Raw genomic sequence first — 19,036 nt, 5'->3', positions numbered from 1 at the left:
CTTTTATAAATTGAGTTTGTGTCTTTATATGCCCTGTTTGTAAACAGAACTCCCACTTACCTGACGAAGGAGCAGCGCTCCGAAAGCTAGTGGCTTTTGCTACCAAATAAACCTGTTGGACTTTAACCTGGTGTTGTGAGACTTCTTACTATGATCATGAGAAACAGGTATATACATTGGCAGACAAGTTATCATTACACAGTAATTATAATACAGTTAATATGAAAGATGATCTGGAGGATGTCTATTCTGCACTGGATGCCTGTGCACTTCTGATTGTTGACGTATGAGGAGAGATTGAACAGTTTGGGCTTATACTCACTGGAGTTTAGAAGGATGTGAGGGGATCTGATCGAGGTATATAAAATACTAAAAGGGATTGATGAAGTAAATGTAGACCAAATGTTTCCCCTTGTGGGGCAATCTAGAACACAAAGTCATAGGTATAGGTTGCGAGGCTGTGGATTTAAAACTGAGATGAGGAGGAATTACTTCTCGCAGAGGGTGGTGAATTTGTGGAACCCGCTGCCCCATAGCGCGGTGGAGTCTGAATCATTAATGGTTACAATTAGGAGGTAGAAAAATTTCTGATTAAAAAATGGGTTAAAGGGACATGGGAAATAGGAGGGGAGGTGGATTTGAGACCAGGAAGAGATCAGCCATGATCTGATTGAATGGCGGAGCAGGCTCAAAGGGCTGAATTGCCTTCTTCTGCTCCTAACTCCTATGTTCCTATAAATTAAAAGCAATTGATTTGAGATGTTCTCTTAATTCCTCCTCACATCTTGCTGATTTGTAGCCATTTTCTCATTCCTCCTCTGTAGTTTAGTTGCTTGGTTGCTGCTTACTCAGTCCTATGCTCTGTCAATGTATTGGGAGAATGGACCCATAGAACATTTGTTCTACTAAGAAATGTTTACTGTTCTGCATGTGAGCACCTTGAATACTAAAAGCACCACAGCCAGTCGGGGGCAAAATCAAAGCCAATAGTGAAAGAAAAGGATCTGGGTGTTGTAGTGCATCATTCTCTAAAAGGTTCATTGCTACTGCCCTGCCGTTACATGTACAGCAAACATGTATTCATCGGACAATTCACTACAAAGCAAACCATTTTGTCCATGTACAAACCCTTCGTTATGCTTCATTTATAATACTGTATCCAGTTATTGTTCTCTTATATGGTGGAGGATATTGAAACATTGGAAAGGATATGGAGAGAGAGTAACAAGATTGATATCCAGTTTAAAAAGATCTTGGCTACCAAGATACGCTTAAAGAGTTGCGCCTGTAGACTTTGAAAAAGCATACATTTGGACAATTTGATCCATGATCTGAAGGAATTAAATTGTGTTTATGTGGACAGATTATTTCATCTGGTCCAGGGGTTCACTGTGAAGGTTATGGGAGAATAGAATTGGGTCACATGCCAGTTGATTCTTCCTTTCTCAAAAGCTTGGACCCGAGGAATAGGTTGTCTGTTCGTATGGTAAATATGGATTTGCTGTACACCTTCAGAAGAGAGTTGGACTCATTTCTGACTGAAGGGGCATCAAACAAGTTTAGGTATAAGTTTATTTATTAGTGTCACAAGTAGGCTTATATTAACACTGCAATTAAGTTACTGTGAAAATCCCCTAGTCACCACACTCTGGCACATCTTCGGGTAAACTGAGGGAGAATTTAGCATGGCCAATGCACCTAACCAACATGTCGATCGGTTGGAGACTTGGGTGGAGAGATGGCAGATGGAGTTTGATCCGGACAAATGTGAGGTAAAGCATTTTGGAAGATCTAATACAGATGGGAAATATACAGTACATGGCAGAACCCTTAAGAGTATTAATAGGCACAGGGATCTGGGTGTGCAGGCACACAAGTCACTGAAAGTGGCAATGCAGGTGGAGAAGCTAGTCAAGAAGGCATACGGCATGCTTGCCTTCATCGGCCGGGGCATTGAGTTTAAAAATTGGCCTCATGTTGCAGCTTTATAGAACCTTGGTTAGATCACACTTGGAATATAGTGTTCAATTCTGGTCGCCACACTACCAGAAGGATATGGAGGCTTTGGAGAAGGTGCAGAAAAGATTTACCAGGATGTTGCCAAGCTATGAGCACGGGTTGGAGAAACTTGGTTGTTCTCACTGGAACGATGGAGGTTGAGGGGCGACCTGATAGAAGTCTACAAGATTATGATGGGCACGGACAGAGTGGATAGTCAGAAGCTTTTTCCCAGGGTGGAAGAGTCAATTACGAGGGGGCGTAGGTTTAAGGTGCGAGGGGCAAGGTTTAAAGGAGAAGTATGAGGCAAGTTATTTTTTTTTACAGAGAGTAGCGGGTGCCTGGAGCTTGCTGCTGGGGGAGGTAGTGGAAGCGGATACAATAGTGACTTTTAAGAGGCGTCTGGACAAATACATGAATAGGATGGGAATAGAGGAATATGGTCCCCAGAAGGGTAGGGGGTTTTAGTTCAGACGGGCAACATGGTCAGTACAGGCTTGGAGGGCCGAAGGGTCTGTTCCTGCGCTGTAATTTTCTTTGTTTTTTGTCTTTCAGACTGTGGGATGAAATCGGAGCATCTAGTGGAAACCCACGCAGACGCGGGGAGAATGTGCAAACTCCACACACACACCATGATCCAAGCTGGAATTCAATCCGGGTCCCTGGCACTGTGAGGCAGCAGTGCTCACCACTGTGCCACCGTATAACATATATAGATATGTTATGGTCAGTGTAGTCTCTGGACTAATTTAGATAATGGACAAGTCTCAGAAGAATTTCACAGGTTTTTCTCTCCCCCCCCCCCTTACTGTCTTGGGTTTTTGTCTTTTGATGCCTTTCCTTGGTGTTTATATGGTACTGGGTGGGTAAGGAGTTTCTGATTCATAATAGAAAAGAGAATATGGAGAGGACTGGATGAGCAAGTTGACCAAGGCCTGTCTGACTTTTTAATGTTTGTATTTCCTGTTTAGTTGTATATCAAGAAATTAGCAGTTAACAGTCAATTGTTTTTTTCATGCATATATGAGTCTCAAAACAAGTTAGGCAGGCAATGCCACATAGGCCCATGCAGTCACTTAATAATTTGTAAATTGTCTAGCAACTTTTGGTGAAGAAGAGAAAGCCCAGGATTGCAAATTGTCACAAGTTATGCTCCAGTTTTGCTGCTCTCCTGTTTGCTTTGCAAAATCAGAAACTCACCTTTAACCTCCTGTGAGTTGCCTAAAGTCCTGGATTTTTGCATTCATTGAAATTAATCTCACAGTAGAAAGTCTTTGATTTGATTTATTATTGTCACATGTATTAGTATACAGTGAAAAGTATTGTCTCTTGTGCGCTCTACAGACAAAGCGTACTGTTCATAGAGATGGAAAGGAGAGAGTGCAGAATGAAGTGTTCCAGTCATAGCTAGGGGATAGAGAAAGATCAATTTAATACGAGGTAGGTCCATTCAAAAATCTGATGGCAGCAGGGAAGAAGCTGTTCTTGAGTCAGTTGGTGCGTGTCCTCAGACTTTTGTATCATTTTCCTGACGGAAGAAGGTGGAAGAGAGTATGTCCGGGATGCGTCTTAATTATGCTCGTTACTTTTCCGAGGCAGCAGGGAGTGTAGACCGTGTCAATGGGTGAGAGGCTGATTTGAGAAGTACAGACTGGGTTTCGTTCACGATCCTTTGTAGTTTCTTGTGGTCTTGGGCAGAGCAGGAGTCATATCAAGCTATGATACAACTGGAAAGAATGCTTTCCACGGTGCATTCAAGAAAGTCAAGAGCTGGTACTTAAATGTAAACACACTTTGTGTGACATTTCTATTCCTGCAATCCCAAACAACATTTGTAGCCCAGAAAGGAAATATTACACATCATAACTGAACAAAAGGCAGATCAAAAGATAGATTAAGGACCATCCCTAATTTACATTTCTTCCATTAGTAAAACAAATGCTTATTTACCACTCGCCTCAAATAAGAATACTACAATAATGAAAATGCAATATTAATCTTCATTTTAAATATAAAATTATAAATGCAATGCTAATCTTCATTGTGTTCCGTTATGCTGGAAATCTGGATATTTTATGTCCTTTTAGCTGTCTGTTACATGTTATCAACAAGGTGTGAACATTTAAAAAATATTCTACCAAGATATCTTTCCCAAAAATATGTAAACGAGGAGGTTGTTGAGATGCTGGAGATGATAAAAATTGAGAAAAAGAAGGAACTAGAAAAGTTGATAACATTCAAAATGAAGAACTCACCCAGTCTAGATGGGAAAAGTCTGAGTTTGCTAACAGACATGATAGGGGTTGTGGAGGTACTGACAACAATCTTTCAATCATTGTTGTAGACAAAAATGGGTCCGAAGGGTTGGAGAACTGCAAATGTTACACCCTCACTTGAGAAGGGGAGACGGATAAACCTGGGAATTATGGACCAGTTGGTTTAGCATCCGTGACAGGGAAGTTTTCAAAAATAATAATCTGGGAGAAAATTAACAGTCATTGGGGCAAGCGTAGATTAATAAAGGAAATCCAGTAACGATTTGTTAATTGCGGATTGTGTTTGTTCAACTTCATTGAGCTTTTTGATGAGGTATGATAAATGGAGCAGTGCAGCTGAAGTTGTGTATCTGGACTTTCAAGAGGTTTGATAAATAACTACATAATAGATTGTTAGCAAAATTGAAGTCCATGGGATAAAAAGAGCAACAGAAGTATGGGGCGGCACAGTGGTCAGCACTGCTGCCTCACAGCATCAGGGACCTGGGTTCGATTCCCGGCTTGAGTCACTGTCTGTGTGGAGTTTGTACATTCTCCCCGCGTGGGTTTCCTCCCGGTGCTCCGGTTTCCTCCCACAGTCTGAAAGACATGCTGGTTAGGTGGATTGACCCGAACAGGCGCCGGAGTGCGGCGACTAGGGGATTTTCACAGTAACTTCATTGGAATGTTAATGTGAGTCTTACTTGTGACTAATAAATAAACTTTAACTTTTAAAATTGGCTAAGAAATAGAAAAGAGTTGTAGTGAATAGTGAATCTACTTTTCAGATCGGAAGTAGGTGTTCAGTAGTTTAGTGACAGGACCACTGCTGTTGTTGATATACATGGGGGTACAGGGCACATCTTTGAAATCTGTAGATGACACAATACTTGCAAAATCTTGTAAACAGTGGAAAAGAGAGTAATTGACTTCAAGAGAACATCCAGAGATTGGTAGAAGGAGCAGACATTTGGCAAATCAAATTCAACACGAAAAGGTGTGAGGTGATAATAGTACAATTTTAAGGATTGAAAGAACATGATTGTCTCAGGGTGTTTGTGCCCAAGTCTTTGAAGGTGGCAAAAGAGATTTTTGCCTTTAAAAACAACTTCAGAATATAAAAACCAGTAAGTTATGCAAAACCGATAGAAAAGAAAATAGTTCGGCTCCAGCTTGTATATAGAGTTTGAACTTGCTGCAGAGTGGCAGAGTTGAATTGCTACTCTGCTCCTGCTTTCTAATTTTGAAATCTTCTTGATCCTGTCTCGCCTGACCCTCTGACTCAAGTGCACCTGCACACTTCTCGCCCAGCCGAGGCCTTCAGTCAAACACTGCAGAATTGGAGGAAGTAGGCCACACACCCTTGCTTACGGCACTGGCTGTAGTGTGGATGTTGACCTGTCGGAGGGAAGGGGTGATGTGATGGGTGTTGTTGACCAGTCGCTGGTACGCGGTGGGGTAGTTGGGGGAAGTCCCGGAAGAGGTTGGGGGAGTGTAGGGGGAGTGGTCGGTGTGGGGCTGTACAATTATTACCCATAAAGTACAAATTGTTTTAATTCTAACCTTTTCTGGGCAACCAGTGATGTAACACTGTCAGAACTATCCAATGTTTGCGATTTAAAACTCACAAATTTCATGTGGTTCCCAGTCTGCATTTTCCAGGCAATTGCAATAAAAATCCTTACCTTGGAGCCTTTGCGATGGGTTCCCTGGCACATCTTTAGGGTACCTCCCAGATACAACATACTGGAGCTCGGAAATTACAATCCATTGTGTCGAATTCCTGGCACCACACTAAGAGGGATGTGAACACATGAACGTAAGAAATAGAACCAGGAGTAGGTCACCAGGCCCTTCAGGCCTGCCCCGCCATTTAATACAATCATGGCTGATCTCTGCTGGCTCCAGCAACTTTTCTGTGCCATTTCTCCATAGCCCTCTATTCCTCAATCTATCAAATATCTTTCCACCTCCATTTTAAATACTTCCAATGATCCAGCCTCCACCACCCTTAGGGGCAGAGAATTCCAGAGATTTACTATCCTCCCAGAAGAAATTTCTACGCATCACAGTTTTAAATGACTGGCCTTTTATCCTGTAGCAATGTCCCTTGGTTCGAGACTCTCCCATGAGTGAGAACTTATTTTCAAATTCTAAAGTGAAAATTTTGGAGAGGGTACAGGTGCAATTTATTACAACGGTTCAGCAGTAAGTGATGAGAGTTACATCGGTAGATTAGATTTGTGGTTTTTCTTTCCTTAGAGCAGAGGGACTTAGGAGATTTGATAAAAGTTTAAAATCATGAAGCTTTTGACAGTGCAAATAAAGAAAAACATGTTTCCAATGGCTTGACAATTTTTTTTTATTTGTTCATGGGACGCGTGTGTCGCTGATAATACCAGCATTTATTTCCCATCTCTTGCTGCCCTTGAGCTGGTGGTAGTGAATCACCTTCCTGAATGGCTGTGATTTTGACCCAATAATGCTGAAGGAATGGAGATTTATTTCCAAGTTAGGATGCTATAGAACTTGGAGGAGGATCTTGCACATGGAGGTACCACTCCCAAACAGCTGCTGCATTTGCTCAACGAGGTGGTAGAGGTCACGGGTTTGGAGGGTGTTGTTAAAAAAGCCTTGGTGACTGACTGCTGTAGTACATCTTGTGGATGATACACGCTGCAGCCACAGTGCATGAGTGGTGGAGGGTGTGAATGTCTCAGACTGTGGATGGGTTGTTGATCAAGCAGGCTGCTTAGTCCTGAATGATAGAACATAGAAAAAATACAGCACAAACAGGTCCTTCGGCCCACAAGTTGCGCCGGTCATGTCCCTACCTACCGAGGCTTATATATCGGCTTACTTATAACCCTCAATCCTATTAAGTCCCATGTACTCATCCAGAAGTCTCTTAAAAGACCCTGTTGAGTTTGCCTCCACCAGCACTGACGGCAGCCGATTCCACTCACCCACCACCCTCTGAGTGAAAAACTTACCCCTGACATCTCCTCTGTACCTACTCCCCAGCACCTTAAACCTGTGTCCTCTCGTAGCAGCCATTTCAGCCCTGGGAAAAAGCCTCCGAGAATCCACCCGATCTATACCTCTCAACATCTTGTACACCTCTATCAGGTCACCTCTCATCCTTCGTCTCTCCAAGGAGAAAAGACTGAGCTCCCTCAGCCTATCCTCATAAGGCATGCCACTCAATCCAGGCAACATCCTTGTAAATCTTCTCTGCACCCTTTCAATCATTTCCACGTCCCTCCTGTAATGAGGCGACCAGAACTGAGCACAGTACTCCAAGTGGGGTCTGATGAGGGTCTTATAAAGCTGCATCATTATTTCCCAACTCCTAAACTCAATCCCTCGATTGATGAAGGCCAGCACACCATACGTCTTCTTAACCACCTCCTCTACCTGCGAGGCCGATTTAAGAGTCCTATGGACCTGAACCCCAAGTCCTTCTGATCCTCTACACTGCTAAGAGTCTTACCCTTGATATTATACTCCTTCATCCCATTTGACTTGCCAAAATGGACCACTACACATTTATCTGGGTTGAAGTCCATCTGCCACTTCACCGCCCAGTCTTGCATCCTATCTATGTCACGCTGCAGCTTCTGACATCCCTCCAACCTATCCACAACACCACCAACCTTTGTGTCGTCGGCAAACGTACCAACCCATCCTTCCACTTCCTCATCCAGATCATTTATGAAAATGACAAACAGCAAGGGTCCCAGAACAGATCCCTGGGGCACTCCACTGGTGACTGACCACCATTCAGAAAAAGACCCATCTACAATCACTCTCTGCCTTCTGCAGGCAAGCCAGTTCTGAATCCACAAGGCAACAGCCCCTTGGATCCCATGCCCTCTCACTTTCTCAAGAAGTCTTGCATGGGGGACCTTATCGAAAAACCTTGCTGAAGTCCATGTAAACCACATCTACCGCTTTTCCTTCGTCAATGTGTTTAGTCACATTTTCAAAGAACTCCACCAGGCTTGTAAGGCACGATTTGCCTTTGACAAAGCCGTGCTGACTACTTTTGAGCATACTAAACTTCTCTAAATGTTCATAACTCCTGTTCCTCAGGATCTTCTCCATCAACTTACCAACCACTGAGGTTAGACTCACCGGTTGGTAATTTCCTGGGCTATCCCTATTCCCTTTCTTGAATATAGGAACCACATCCGCAATCCTCCAATCCTCTGGAACCTCTCCTGTCTCTATCCATGACGCAAAGATCATCGCCAGAGGCTCTGCAATCTCTTCCCTCGCCTCCCACAGTAACCTGGGGTACATCCCATCCGGTCCTGGTGACTTATCTATCTTGATGCTATTCAAAATTTCCAACACATCCTCTTTCTTAATGTCCACATACTCAATCTTTTCAGTCTGCCTCAATCCTGTAGTACAACCACCCAGGTCTTGGGTGATGTTGAAGTTCTTGTGTGACTGGAGCTGCACTCATCCAGGTGAGTGGAGAGTATTACACCATAGTCTGGAATTGCGCTTGTTCACTGCAGAATTCCCAACCTCAGACCTGCTCTTGTATTCTCAGTCACAGGGCTACTGATGGTAGGGGACTCAAGCAACAGTGATCCCATTGAATATCAAGGGGCCGCGGTTAGACTGTCTCTTGAAGTTGTGTGGTGCAAATGCCACTTGTCATTTATCAGTTCCAGCCTGAAAGTTGTCTCGGTCTGTTTACATTTGGGAGGGGACTACTTCATTTTCCGAGGTGCAAACACATCCATGAACATTCCCACTTTTGACCTTATGATGGAAGAAAGATCATTGATAGGCAGCTGATGATTGAGCCAGTGGGTCAGTCGGACTAACTGAATTACTTCAGAAGACTCAGGGCAGATTCAGTGGGCTGAATGGCCTCCTTCTGTGTTATTCTATGATGCTTACCCACCGAAGTTTTCAGAAATTATTTTGAGACAAATGTGGAACTTATGTTTATGTCTAATGATGGTTTGTAGTGATGCTGCATATCTAAGCAACCAAGCAGGGTAATCCCCTCGCATTTGGTACAAAAGTCCCCAAGTCATCCAGTCATATTAGTTTAAGGGAGATACTTGTGCTTATGTGACCACAGCTGAAGCCATGCAGCAAATAAGTATGCTTGTGAGTAAAGGAATTTTTTGTTGACTATTATGATGATGCATGCTTGATAGTAACCATAGTAACAAATGGGTGTTACTCTACTTTCTAGTGGTCACTGGCAGGCCTCAAAAGCTGCGAAAAGGTTGAAGATTAACCTCTGAAATTTTAATACATGCTACTTTTGAATGTCCAGTATATGCTACTGTAGGATAAAGCTCTCTATTCAAAATGGAAAAATTCTCCCTTCTTAATGCTCTTCTGACACATGCCACAGGACAAGAAAGCAAGTGCATTCATTATCAGCGCCAAACCTAAAGCAAAAAATGAGTAAGTAATTTTCTCCAAGCTAGCCTTTTCTTAGATAGTCTTCTTTATTGTGGAGACTACAACTACTAATTTAATTTCCTGAGAGGGAGGCCTGTGTATAATTGCACTCATCTCCAAGTAAGCTGAGCTATTTTAGATGTTTGTACAGTGTTGTAAACACACTATGTAAAATTACTTGACTCCAACTGAACAGGAAAGTTGAAAGTTCAGATCCTAGCAGTGAACTACTACACCATCTGTTGCTGAGGCCATACGTGATATTGCTGCATACCTGTGGCGGCTGCGATTACATAACTTTCACCTTATGTGTGCAGTGGTCCTCTGGAACTACTGAAATGTTCCGATTCCTTTAGGAAAGGAAATCTATCATCCTTACCCGATCTGGTTTCTACGTGATTCCAGACTCACAGTAATGTGGTCGACTCTTAAAATGTCCTCTGAAATGGCCCAACAAACACTCAGTTAAGGTCAACTAGGGATGGGGGCAATAAATGCTGGCCCAGCCAGCGACACCCACATCCCCTGAACAAATTTTCAAACAATTCATAATGAATGTTATAGATCCTGATTTCCTGTATTGAGATGCTCATTGCTGTGAGCTGGTCTTTTATCCCCAAGACAGGGGCGGCACGGTGGAACAGTGGTTAGCACTGCTGCCTCACAGCGTCAGGGACCCGGGTTCGATTCCCAGCTTGGATCATTGTCTGTGTGGAGTTTGCACATTCTCGCCATGTCTGCATGGATTTTCTCCGGATGCTCCGGTTTGCCCCCCACAACCCAAAGATGTGCAGGTCAGGTGAATTGGCCATGCTAAATTCTCACTCAGTGTACTCGAACAGGCGCCGGAGTGTGGTGACTCGGGGATTTTCACAGTAACTTCATTGCAGTGTGAATGTAAGCCTACTTGTGACACTAATAAGTAAACTTTAACTTTTGTTTTGACCGAGTCTTAAATCCAGACCTGCATGAAAGGAAAAAAAAAATCTATTTGCTGATTCAAAAGGTTCTTAGAAAATATTTTGTGGACACACTCAATCCAGTTCCTGATATGAAGCATCGTCAGCATAAAACTCCCCACAGTTCTCCACCACAGGTACAAAAGAAGGATGCCAGCATTTCTCTTCAGCATGTATCTGTGCTTTACATGCTGCTTTTCAAAAGTTCTTTGTCTCCTCTTTTTTGGTATTCCTTCATACCACACTTTTTTTCCCTCCAGTTATTGTAACAGATCTTCACCTGAAATACTACGTTTTTTTTCTCTTTTCAAAACTGCTGTGGGCGTCCAGCATTTTCGCTTCTTTTAACTTTAGTTCTGCATAAATGCACCATATATTAGCAATCTCGTGTGGGAAAATAGAAGCTTTGCACTGCTGAAATATAAGCAATGCGCTCCAGTAACTTGATCTCTCCTTCATAGAAATGATTTTAGCATTGAGTTATGCTTAAGGAGTGGGTGTTTTAAAAGAAATTGGAACTTGCACAGATTGATAAATAGAAACACAACAGGCTGCAAGCATTGAAGAATGTGCAGTGAAGCCAGATGATCCAATTTGGGGAATATCACATTTCAATCTAGTTCTAGCTTTTTTTCCCCCTCATCTCAATCCCACTAAATGCATACGTGAAACGACTCATCCCAATCTTAGAAATGTACATGGGAAATGTTTATTTTCTGACAGCCAAATAAGGTGCAGAAAACAAAAAACAGAAAATGCTGGAAAATCTAAGCAGGTCGGACAGCATCTGTGGAGACAGAATGGAGCCAACGTTTCGAGTCAGGATAACCCTTTGTCAGAGCTCAGAAGCACATAGTAGGTGACAGTCGACATATACAAGGAAAGCTTTTGAATTTTCCTTACTCCAAGCCAACTAACACTTTAATTCGGGTGTCCTTTAAGAATGTAAAGTAACACAAGGAACAAGAATTTTTTTTAAATGTACCAAATAAAGCACTCATACATGGGCGGCATGGTAGCACAGTGGTTAGCACTGCTGCTTCACAGCTCCAGGGTCCCGGGTTCGATTCCCGGCTCGGGTCACTGTCTGTGTGGAGTTTGCACATTCTCCTCATGTCTGCGTGGGTTCCCTCCGGGTGCTCCGGTTTCCTCCCACATCACAAAGATGTGCGGGTTAGGTTGATTGGCCAGGTTAAAAAAAATTGCCCCTTAGAGTCCTGGGATGCGTAGGTTAGAGGGATTAGTGGGTAAAATATGTGGGGGTAGGGCCTGGGTGGGATTGTGGTCGGTGCAGACTCGATGGGCTGAATGGCCTCCTTCTGCACTGTAGGGTTTCTACGATTCTATGATACACGCAAGACTTTGGTTAGATTGTTAGCTATTCCTGCTTGCCTGCTCGCAAGTGACCATCTTCAGGAGTGAGTGGTCATATTGTGCCTTTGGGTGTAATTTTCCCTTTCTGAGGCAATGTTGCAGTGGGTGAGAATAACAGTGTTGAAGCTGCCGTGTCCAACAGTGGCTTTGTCCGCTATATTGTTAGCAGCTTGGGAACTGTCCAGCATTTGTGGGCAGTTCCAGGGGAAGTAATCAGGAAATGCTGGGGGCAGTGCCCGGGCATGAACATCTCCCCCTGAACAATGTATTCACCCGAGCTCCTCTGGAAGGTGTGCCCGCCATCATCATTCACGCCCGATGCAAACAGGAACGCAAAATCCTGTTTTTTGTGGCTCGCACTTATTGTTTATTTTGTCTCTTGCTGTCCACCTGAGACATCATTAAAGTGTCTGAAAATTCGCCACCATCAGATGCAGGTACTGATGAGTAGCAAGGTAGTATAAAATAGTACTTTGAGAAAAACAACTATGTTTAAAATAATGATTCAAATGTGAGAGAAGCTCACCGTGGTCAAATCACCCGACAAAGAAACATTTACAGAATCAAGCCTCTAAGAAATGAGTTGTTTTGGAAAATCAACTTCAGCCCATTTTCATCCCCTTCCATTTAAATGAATGTTGGTAGAAAAATCAGGTGGATAGTGTTAAATTCAAATGTGCATTGTTTTGTGCTCAATGTACAAGAGTAGGAAACTACCCCCTTCACCTTTAAAACAGTAACATATTAGACAAACCCCAGCTGTGTTCCCTACGTTACCTCTTACAGGACCAACCCTTTAAAGTTCCCTAAATTTCCACAGAGCTAGTCCCAGCCCACTGCAAACCTCAACAGGGATGTGGCTGAAACCTTTTATCCACTTAAATGAGCTCTCCGTTACTGTTATGGTGAACTTTGAGCAAATCAGCAGCTTTCCGACAGCCTTGATAATACTACCTCCATATTTACTAATGGCCTTTTGGCTAAGATACTTTTGGCTAAGTATCTGGTCCTGCCCTTGCTAGAAGTCAATGAGGTTACACTGAGGCTTCATTTGAGGCAATTTTTAAAAACGCTATCTTGGCCTTTTGACTAAGGTGAAGCTCAGGTCAAGCACTGGGGGAGGTGGGTAGGAGGTGAGGGGGAGGGGGTGTAATGTCTGCTCCTATCAGCTTGGAAAGGGGAGCCTGTCTTGTCAGCTTGGATCTCTAATATCTCTCTTGCAGTGATTTTGATTGGACCAATTTGGTTTTTGATTGGATATAACTAAAAAAAAATACCTTGTGCAGCTGGGACGTCTGAACCAATTGAGTATTAACAGGGGCATCAGCAGCTGTATAGGGGTCCAGATGCTACACTCCTCAATTCCTACTTTCCAGCTGCAGAAATGAGTTTGAATGAAACCCCAGCTGGAATGGTCAGAGTTCATAATCATTTGAAAGGGTCAACTGGCGAGAGAAGTAGTCAATTGAAAATTGAAGTTGAGAAAGTACCAGAGAAGTCCAACATAGGTCAATATTTAAGTTTAGATCATAAAAATGTTGGAGTAGGAGTAGGCCAGTTGATCCATCAAGTCTGCTCCGCCATTCAATGAGACCATGACTGATCTTATGTGATGATACACAACTTCACTTTCTGCCTTATCCCTATAAACCTTGATTCCCTTTGTGATGTTAGTGTACCTTTAAGAAAGATTATTTTAAAAATCCTGATCACTGGAGCTCTTACAGCTTCAGTGCTCCTCATTGTTGCTGAGCTGTCTACCAGATGTCCTTTCATTGCTTCTTGAGTGGCCTAAATGCAGGCCTCAGATATTTTGAGATCAGCTTTATGACCCTCCATTATTCGGAGGAAAACCGGTTGGCAGGTCAGGTGACAGGAACCCTTTCGTTTTCATTTTGGAGCTGCAGGTTTTAGTTTTTAGAAGGGACAGCAAGCTGAAAAGAAGTGTTTCTCTCTCTCCCTGTTTTATTTGGCAATTCTGCTGGTTATCTGAAAACACGGGCTTGCCTTCCTGGAGTAGAAAATCTGCTGTTGGGGGCTTGACCAGAGTCTACCTGGAGTTCTGGGAAGCTGTTCTGACTTCAAACTGTTCTGAGTGAGTCATGAGGACTACTAGAACTTACATGGCAGAGTTTTCAAGTCTTCAACCAAAAGACTCAATTCCAGTGTCATGTGAGCTTTAGTCTTTGTTGTGTTGAAGCTGTTTAAAGGGTTTTGTCTGTGGCAAGGGTTTTGTTTGATTGGAACATTTTAGATGTATTTGTTAAGGGTTATACATTATCATGGTTGTTTTGTTGTTTTGCCTGTAATTGATAAAAGTTATTGCTAATTTTCTTTCCATACATGTTAACTATATTCTGAATTAAACTTGTTTGATAAAAGCTCTGACTATCCACTCTGTCCATTTGAATTATATCTGAAGTGAAACATATCGTGCTTATCCTTGCCAAATTCAAGATGCAAAACTCATGATCCAGGTGGGCTCCATAAAACACTTGAGTTTCTGACCTGAACCATAACACCTTACTGATTAAAAATCCGTCTAGCTCAGCTTTGAACATATTTAATGACCTAGCCTCTACAACCCTCTGTGGTAAAGAATTCCACAGGAACACTATCCTCAGGGGGGAAAATCCACCTCATCTCCGTCATGGGTGAACCCTCACTGAGATTATGACTTCTGGTGCTAGACTCACCATAAGGGAAAACAACCTCCCAATATTTACCCTGTCAAGCCCCCTGAGAATTCTATATGCCTCAGTAAGGTCACACTCCATTCTTCAAAACTCCACTGAGTACAAGAACAAAGAACAAAGAAAATTACAGCACAGGAACAGGAGCCCTCCAAGCCTGCACTGACCATGCTGCTCGACTTAACTAAAACCCCCTACACTTCCGGGGACTATATCCCTCTATTCCCATGTATTTTTCAAGACGCTCCTTAAAAGCCACTACCGTATCCGCTTCCACTACCTCCCCCGGCAGCGAGTTCCAGGCACCCACTGTAAAAAATCTGTGTGAAACATCTGCCTCCTACATCTCCTTTAAACCTTGCCCCTCGCACCTTAAACCTGTGCCCCCTAGTAATTGACACTTCCACCCTGGAAAAAAGCTCTGACTATCCACTCTGTCCATGCCTCTCATAATCTTGTAGACTTCTATCAGGTCGCCCCTCAACCTCCATCATTCCAGTGAGAACAAACCAAGTTTCTCCAACCTCCCTTCACAGCTAATGCCCTCCATACCAGGCAACATCCTGGTAAATCTTTTTTGTACCCTCTCCAAAGCCTCCACATCTTTCTGGTATTGTGGCGACCAGAATTGAACATTATATTCCAAGTGCGGCCGAACTAAGATTTTATAAAGCTGCAACATGACTTGCTAATTTTTAAACTCAGTGCCCCGGCCAATGAAGGCAAGTATGCCATATGCCTTTCTGACTATCTTCTCCACCTGCATTGCCACTTTCAGTGAACTGTGTACCTGTACACCCAGATCCCTTTGCCTATCAATACTCTTAAGGGTTCTGCTATTTACTGTATATTTCCTATCCTTATTAGACCTTCCAAAATGCACTACCTCACATTTGTCCGGATTAAATTCCATCTGCCATCTCTCTGCCCAAGTCATCAACTGATCTATATCCTGCTGTATCCTCTGATGGTCCTCATCGCTATCCGCAAATCCACCAACCTTTGTGATCGTCTGCAAACTTACTAATCAAACCAGTTACATTTTCCTCCAAATCATTTATATATATTACGAACAGCAAAGGTCCCAGCACTGATCCCTGAGGAACGCCACTTGTCACAGCCCTCCAACCAGAAACGCACCCTTTCACTGCTACCCTCTGTCTTCTTTGACCGAGCCAGTTTTGCATCCACCTTGCAAGCTCACCTCTGATCCCGTGGGACTTCACCTTCTGCACCAGTCTGTCATGAGGGACCTTGTCAAAGGCCTTCCTGAAGTCCATGTACAGGCCCAACCTACTCAACCTCTCCTCATCAGAAAATCCCTCAATACCCAGGATTAACCAAGTGAATGTTCTCTGGACTGCCTCCAATGCCAATATATCTTTTCTTAGATGGGGGATCAAAACTCTTCACGGTGGTTAGCACAGCCGCCTCACAGCGCCAGGGGCCCATGTTCAATTCCGGCCTCGGGTTTGTGTGGAGTTTGCACATTCTCCCAGTGCCTGCGTGGGTTTCCTCCGGGTGCTCCGGCTTCTTCCTACAGTCCAAGATGTGCGGGTTAGGTTAATTGGCCATGATAAATTGCCACTTAGTGTCAGGGGGATTTGGGGAGGGTGAATGTATGGGGTTACGGGGATAGGACCTAGGTGGGATTGTTGTCGGTGCAGACTTGATGGGCCAGGTGGCCTCCTTCTGCACTGTAAATTCTAAAATTATTCCAGGTGCGATCTAATAAGTACCTTGCATTGTTTTAGCAAGACTTCTCTATTTTTACATTCCATTCCCTTTGAAATAAAGGCCAACATTCCTTTTGCCTTCCCTATCATCTCACAGAATCAAAGAACAGAGAACAGTACAGCACAAGAACAGGGCCTTCGGCCCTCCAAGCCTGTGACGTTCACATTTACCTATTTAAACCAACCGCTTATATCCCTCTATTCCCCATTTGTTGATATGCCTATCAAGGTAAGTCTTAAATGTGGCCAACATAACTGCCTCAACCACCTCACTTACCAATGTATTCCAGGCCCTCACCACCCTCTGTGTAAAAAACTTTCCCCGCACATCTCCACTGAACCTTTCCCTCCTTATCTGGAACTTGTGCCCCCTTGTAATTGTCATTTCTGCCCTGGGAAAAAGCTTCCAACTGTTCACCCTATCTATACCTCTCATAATTGTATCAACGTCTATCAGGTCGCCCCTCAGCCTCTGTCTTTCCGGAGAGAAGAATCCCAGTTTATTCAATCACTCCTGATAGCTAATACCCTCCATATCAGGCAACATCCTGGTAAACCTTTTCTGCACTCTCTCTAAAGCCTCCACATCCTTCTGGTAGTGTGGTGACCAGAATTGGACGCTGTATTCCAAATGTGGCCGAACCGGCGTTTTATACAACTGTGACATAATTTTCCAATTTGAAACTTTCACATCTTCCCTAATGTGTGGGAGCCTAATATTGGGCACAATGCTCCAGTTGAGGCTGAATGTTTCATAAAGTTTCATCATAACTTCCTTGCTTTTGTACTCTATGCCTTTATTTATTTATAAGAGAGGTCTAGACAGAATAGATGGGGAGGAACTTTTTCACTCATGAAGAGATCAAGAACAAGAGGGCATATATTTAAAGCAATTTACAAAAGTAGTAATAATGGTATGAGAAAAAAAGCTTTCATGCAATGAGTGGCTAAGGTGTGCAATACACTGTCAGAAAGTGTCTGGTTCAATCGAGGCATTCAAAAGCAAACTAGACTATTACTTGTAAAGGAACAATGTGAAGGGTTATGAGCAGAAAGTGGGAGAATAAATGGCTCATTTGGAGAGCTGGTGCAGACATGATGGGCTGAATGGCCTCCTTCTGAGCTTTAAAATTTCTTTGACTCTATTTGTCCTGGATTCCATATACTTTTTAAACCTGCCCTGCCACCTTCAATGATTTATGCACTAATACCTTCAGGTTTCTGTGTACCTGCACCCATTTTCTTTAGTTCATATTACCTCTCCTTAATTCGTCTCACCAAAATGTATCACTGCTTTACATTAAATTTTAACTGCCACATATCCACCCATTCCACCAACCCATGTCCTATTTAAGTCTATAACTATGCTCTTCACCATTTAATATTTTCAACTTTGTATCTGCTGCAAGTTTTGAAATTGTGTCCTGCACTCCCGAGTCTAGGTAGTTAGCACATTAGAGAGCAGCTGGGTTTAGCCAGGGAAGCAACAGTGCAGGTAGTTGGAGGGGGAGGTGGGGGGGGGGGGGGGGGGGGGGGGAGTGTAGGGATTGGAGTTGGCTCGGTATGGGTTCGACAGCTCCTTAAATCATCATGCACTGCCTTAACGTATGTGTGCTACTGACTCAGATATAACAGACAGGTCTCCTGTTAAGGCCTTGGAAAGAGCTTGAGGCACAGACGTTTAGTCTGATGGTTACCTTCACAGCCACTCGTAGGGAGGGCATGATAGTCATTGAATTGTGTCTCCAGTTGCAACTGGACCACAAGACCAATGTCCATCACAGCATCAAAACTCAACCCAAGTCTCCACTGGCACTGGTTTTCTGTCATGTTAAGGTATGATGCCCTCCACACAGGGTAGAACCTAGTTGTTCATCCCTCTCCTCCACCTCCTTCCTGCTGCTTGTGCCACAGCCTCTTCCTCCTGGTCTTTGGCCCACATTCTGTGGATCGGCTGCTCACATTGACTAGCTTCTACAGCCTCTATGTGAGGAGGTGCCAGGCCCATCTGCTATGCTCTTTCAGACATGGGTGAGTCAGTGAAATTGCCCTTGCAGACCAGCAACCCCACTTTCTTGGGTTATGAGAAGAGAGTGGGAATTGAGTTATTTTGGACCAGCAAATACAAACTCAGATAACTCTACAGGGCTATCTCACATCTCCAAAGCCTTACTGTGGCTATCCATAACAAAAGCACTAAGCCATGAACTAGCCTGCTCTGCACACTTCAGGTCCTAGACAACTAGGGATGCCAATTCAGAGTTCAGTGGGAGGCAGCGGAAGGTGTAACTGGCCAACTGCCCCCGTGAACTGCGCATGCGTGAAATTTGCCCGGCCTCCAATCCTGCCCGCAGAACATGGAAAATTCCATGTTCAGGGGCAGGACTTGATTTCTGCAATTTTCTCCATATTGGAGAGGTTGTCGGTCGTGGCGAAAATCCGGGCTTTATATCACACCATTTGGAAGTCCATGCACACCACATCAATCAAATTACTCTCTTTAAGCCTATTGCTAGACTTGATTTCCTTGTCACAAATTTATGTTGGTACCTGTCATCAATTAACTTTTGTCCCATTGACTG

The 19,036-nt window shown here is 43.5% G+C and overlaps 1 long non-coding RNA gene across 2 annotated transcripts in view; it reads right to left on the bottom strand.

Moving 5' to 3' along the window:
* The window catches only part of LOC144505471 (uncharacterized), a 126,709-nt gene that overhangs the window by 46,158 nt on the left and 61,515 nt on the right, over positions 1 to 19,036 (bottom strand). For both annotated transcript variants that reach the window (XR_013499816.1, XR_013499815.1), the window contains exon 2: positions 5,939 to 6,047. This is a non-coding gene — a long non-coding RNA (uncharacterized LOC144505471). The remainder of the gene's footprint in view (positions 1 to 5,938; positions 6,048 to 19,036) is intronic.

Source organism: Mustelus asterias, chromosome 16 (assembly GCF_964213995.1).
Source record: "Mustelus asterias chromosome 16, sMusAst1.hap1.1, whole genome shotgun sequence".
Taxonomy (NCBI): domain Eukaryota; kingdom Metazoa; phylum Chordata; class Chondrichthyes; order Carcharhiniformes; family Triakidae; genus Mustelus; species Mustelus asterias.
Note: the sequence above shows the minus strand (reverse complement) of the source record. Positions and strands in the feature narration are given on the sequence as shown.